We start from the raw sequence: 6000 nt of genomic DNA, 5'->3' as shown, positions 1-6000 counted from the left end.
TCAAGACTGAGAAGTATTATCTGGCAGAGATTTGAAGAACCAAGGAAATGAAGATGAAACTACTTGAAGATCAGTTCAGTGCTAGAGGAACAAGCATCTTTCATTTCAATTACTCAAGAAATCTGGAAATGCAGTATTTGATCCAGAAAACCAGTAGCATTATTTACAAGTCCTGGTACATTATTTTTTCTAGTTGTTAGTTGAGTTATCCTCTCTATTTAATTTGTTTGATTACGTTTAACAATCAAATAGGGGGAGATTGTTGGTGAGACTGCGTAGCTGTATGAACAGTTACGTGATAACTCACACGACAACAACACTATAACAAGACAGGTTAATAATACTACGTCTACACAAGAAATCAGGAAGAATGAAGACAATGTAAATACAAAGAATCAGAAGATTAGAAGAAGGCCTGAAGTCTGTCTACATGTCACTGAAAGAAGTTCATTAATATGATCATGCCTCAGTGAAGAACAAAGGTTAAAGACTTTCAGGGTTTCAGAAATGTTGAAGATTAAGTATACAAGTGCTACCGGAAGATTTTAGTGTATTGGCATTGATTGAAGATAGACAGTGTTCGAAGCATAGGAATCTGAAGAATTAAAGACAGGGTATAGACAGAGGTTAATGAAGACGTTGTCTAAAGTACCAGAAAGGATTCCAGTGCAAGTACAGTTGTTTATTGACAGTCAGTGTCTGAAGCAATAAAGTTGAGGCAAGCTTAACAATGTAATCAAGGCTATAATACGAAGACCTGAATCAGGGTTAGTCGTCTGTGAACCAGACCAGTTGCACTAGGCGTCAACAGCTCGTGAAATGAATCTGGGTATTATTTATAGAAGGATTGTTAAGTTGAGGAACGTACTTGGACTGAACATTTATATGTTAAAGTACGAGAAGAGGTGTGCGGGGTATACAACTCAACAGCTCAGGGGACTGGCGAAACTCAAAGTTTAATTGTTAAATTAAATAAATTATTTAGTGGACTTTAATATAATTTATTTAATAAACTTAAAATGATTTATCTTATAAACTTTAAATAAGTTTATTTTATAAATCTAAATTAGTTTATTTATATAAGTTATATTTAAGTTTGTTTTATAAATTAATTTAATTACAATTTAAACTTAAAAAGAAAAAGAGAAAAAGAAAAGAAACAAAAAATAAAGAAAACAAAAAGAAAACAAAAAGAAAATCAAAATGAAAATCAAAACAAAAAAAGAATAAAAGAAAAAAAAGGAACTAGGGGTAAGTTGATTACCTGGTCGCCACACAGGTGGTTAGTTGTTGGTTTATATGTTTAAGTACATAAACATGTACTTGGTAGAACCTGTCGCCACAGGAAACAACTAGCCCCCCCTTTTGTCGTCACACAAATCAAGCAGCCTCCTTGTGCCTCCTTGTCGCCACTGAGCTCTTGTCGCCACAGAAGCCAATCAACCTCAGCCACACAATTTTATTGTGTATAAAGGCTATACTTTGCAGCAGATAAAAAAAAAGTACTGTTTATCTTCTTCTCCAACAAAAAGGAGAGCTGATAAAACAAGAAGCGGAGATTTACAGAGGAGTTCAAGCTACTTGAATATCCGTTCAAATTCTCACCGGAGTAACGTTATAATGCCCAATTTAATTCTTGTATATTCTTAGGGGCATTATAATCGTTACCCGGTAATTAAATTATAGTACAAACAAAAGCTAGATTATTGTATAGGATTTGATTTGTAAATCTTTGTAGTAGCTAGGAACTTTATTGTTCTTAGATTGTAGCCGGTTAATTTATATACCGGAGTGTAGCAACACCCTCGAGGATTTATATACGAATATATATTTCCCCGAATATCTTGTGTTCCTCGTTTTTTATCGTTCCAAACACTATTTCTCTCACGAACACGAAACCACTAACCAACACTAAATATTTTATCCGTTAAAAATTCGAAAGAATTTTTAATTTAGTGATTATCGTATTCAACCCCCCCTCTCTACGATAATTCGGGACCTAACATAGTTATTTTTCTTATTTTCCATCTCATTTTCTTTTCTCTTTCCCGTGTGATCTATTATGGGAGTTGCCTTATAGGTGCATCCGTATACTTCTTCGCTTTTTATTTTTTTTCCTTACTTTCCAGCTCATCTTATTTTCTCTTTCTCGTGTGATCTATGATAGGAGTAGCCCTAGGCGCATATGTATACTTCTTCGCCTTTTTTAATTAATTTGGTGTTATGGGCACATTGGCCCTTTGAGGAATTGGTTTAGTTTATTTGGTACTCTAGGCACATTGGTTTAATTTATCTAGTTCTCTAGGTACACTGGCCCTTCGCGGAATTTGATTAGATTTGGATACAATTTGAATTGGATAAAAATTTTATTTGGTTGAGGTTTGGATATAGTTTGTTGACTTGGATTCTGTTATTTGGTGTTTGTTTTGATTGGTTATTGGGTTGAATTTTTTATTTTGATTTAGTTTTGATGGTTGCAGATTTGTTATTTGGATTTAGTTTCAATGGTTGCAAATTTATTTTAGTTATAAAGTTATTTTGGTTATTATATAACGTGGACAGTTCTTTTCTTGATGATTAAATTTCTTTTTAACACTGATTTTGGGTTGAATATAATTGGTTTGCTCTGTTTTCGCTTGTGTTGTTGCGTGTTTGGACAATTTCTCTTATTGGATTGTTTTGTTTTCTCTTGTGTTGTTGCGTATTTGGACGAGTCACTTATGTTGTTGCGCTATGGATTATGTTGGAAGCTTTTGGTTGTTTTGAATTTGTGACTATGTTGGAATTCATTTGGATACTCTTGTTTTCTCAGTTGCAGCTTTGAATCGTTTGGTTATGTGACTCCGTTTCTTATTTGGCAAACGCTCGATTCACCATCGTAAATTTTAGGGGGATGTTAACATATATAATGATATTATTATTGGATAGTTTCATAATTGCAATAGTTTCCTTGTTAGGACATTTTCCTTTATTATTCTTTGGTTGTTGGCTATATAAGTTTCTCTTAGAGCATCTCCAACCATATAGAATCCTTTGTTAAAAATCATTAATAGATACTATAAACAAAAAATATAGAGATTATATAAAAAAAATCCATCTCCAATGTTACATTCCCCTTATTTATAAATATAGCCAACCTCTTGATGTTGTCTATATTTATTAAACCCTACAGACCTGTAAGAAATCTGTAAAATAAATTTTAATCATTTATTACCATATTAAAGTAATATATGCTATTTATAACAACATAAATTTTTATAACATACTATTTTTAAAATATAGCTAACCAATATAACCAATACCATTGAAATACAATGTCTTATAGATTCAACAAATTTTACATATTGTCCTACATGTCCAATTTAGGCAACCAATTAGAGCCAAGACCATTGGAGATGCTCTTATATTGTAATTAATAACAAGTCATATTATAATAAAATCCTCTTTTTATATTTCTTCTCTCTATACTTTTCTCTATACTTTATCAGATGCTTCGAAGTACCTTATTTGCATTCCTAATACAGTTCATACCTTATTTTTTAACCTTAGTTATCAATTGTATGTTCGCCATAAATATATTATTGTATGTCAAATTATCTGTTTCATTATTCTTTTACCCCGTGCTAGTGTATGACCTTCAAATATGCTCTAGCCAACTTAGAGTCTCGAGCTTTTCAGCCATATGCAGAAAAGGTGATTTTTAAAAATAATGTGGTTTCAATTGTTCGGAAATACAACTAGTCAAATTATTTATACTAGTTAGTTTTTTTGTTGAATATTTTTTTCGTAAGTTATCTTCAATTCCCAAAGGACGGATGATTTAATAGGTCAAGAAGACATGTTTGCAGCTGCTGCTATCAGTACGTCAATTAACTCTGTGGTCTTCTCATCAAATATTGAAGGCTCTTTTTAAGTCTTTCCCAAAGAGATTATGTGTAGTGAAAAATTTTGAAATATGTAAGGACTGGAAATACGTATCTTTTAAATAAAATATTGAAGTAAAATTATTTTTTCATCTCATAATGCGTGTTAGAACTGTACCGACAAATTTGCATATGACAATTTAAGTCATTTTCTTGTTTGCTTATTTTTTCGCTAACTCATTGTAAGTTATTTTCATGGATTATGTTATTTTGGATCACGCTTACTTACTAGTTGTAATTTGGGGATTATTTCATCCTATGATATGTATAATTTTTTGCAATTAAATCATGGTTGTTTCTTATAAGAGATTAGAAGAGTTTTACGCCCCGTGCACGGGTCTTCATTATATTTTTATATTATTTAAATTTATAATAAATTTCTTTTTAGATCATTACGTTATTAATCTATTTATAAATAATAATATAAATATTTGATGTTGGTGAGTTTCGAACCTGGAAGCTTTAGTAGTGTATAAATAATAATATAAATATTGCTGTTGGCGGGGTTCGAACCAGTGAGTTTGAGTAGTGTATACTCTTTTAGTATTTGAATCTAACGGTCTTGATCACTTAATGTAAAAGATCTGACGGTCATAAATGAGAATAACCAAACCAACCAAAAAAAGACATACCAACAAAAAAAAGGTATACCAAATTATACCATATTCCGGTTATTATAGTATAGTATAGATTCATTATATTGCATGTAGGGGTGTACACGGATTGGGTTGGGCGGGTTGGGAGAATTTAGCAACCCAACCCAATTAATTCGGGTTTTCAAAATTTCAACCCAACCCAAACCGTTTAAATTTGTAACCCAAACCAATTTGTATACTTCGGTTTGGTTCGGTTTGGATCGGTTTGATCGGTTTATTAAATATACAAAATTAATATAAAAAATTATAATAAAACATAAGGTTTTAAAGTTTAAAACACTTGAAAATAGTTCAAAATAATATTACAATCCTCCATATTGAATAGTCTTAAACATCTAATTTTCGACATCAAAAGTACTAATAATATTGCTTACGCTTTATATTTTGGAATGAATCATAAATGCAAAAAATATAACACTAATTAAACATCTATTGTTGTTACGAAATGAACTATGAACACGGAGGTTTACAGTTAGAGATATATGGATCTATGTAAATGGCATAAACATAATTTTGGATTAACTTATTAATATGTACATATATATTTTAATCGGGTTGGGTTGGGTTGGATTGGTTTAAAATTATCGAAAACCATATCCAACCCAATTAAATCGGGTTGACATTTTTTCAACCCAACTATATATCGGGTTGAAAAAAATCGGTTTGGTTCGGCCGAAATAGGGTCGGTTCGGTTTGGATTGGTCGGGTTGGCCAAACCGTGTACACCCCTAATTGCATGTAAGCATGATTTATTGGGTGTCAGGTTATAAACCATTTTTTATAAATATAAACAAAATAATAAGGAATAATGTGTATACAGTTACGCGTATAAAAGGATTGCAAAATAAAATCAGATACCGTGATTATAGTCATCGAACTATTAATTATAAAAACTAGCATAAATCCCGTGCGATGCACGGGTTTCCATTAATATTTTAAATTTTTATTTATCAAGTTATATTATATTTTTAAAATATTTATATAAATATATAATGATTATAAATTTATAATAAAAATAATAAAATAACATGTGATCGTAATTTAGTAAAATAAATAGACTATTTCTAGTAGTTTAACAATTTAGTAGTTTAGCAGATATGTAACACTATTATTTATATTTTTTAATAATATGATAAGTTGTATTCGTAGTTTAGTAGGATAAGTATACTATATTTAGTAGTAGTTTAATAATTTAGTAGTTTATTAGATATATAACACTATTTATCTATTTTTGTAATAATCAAAATTAGGGAATTATCGTTGAACCAAATTATCTGTATTCCGACTATTATAATAGAGTATAGATACAAATTAAGCAATACACTCATGGACCAGGCCCAGTTGTATGGACATTATAGTACATTTTCTATTTGAGTAGCATTGGGCTAACCCAATAGCCGGCCCAACTTATAAATAAAAAA

Source organism: Apium graveolens, chromosome 6 (assembly GCF_009905375.1).
Source record: "Apium graveolens cultivar Ventura chromosome 6, ASM990537v1, whole genome shotgun sequence".
NCBI classification, from domain to species: Eukaryota; Viridiplantae; Streptophyta; class Magnoliopsida; order Apiales; family Apiaceae; genus Apium; species Apium graveolens.
The sequence above is the reverse complement of the archived record's forward strand: the minus strand, read 5'-3'. Positions refer to the sequence as shown.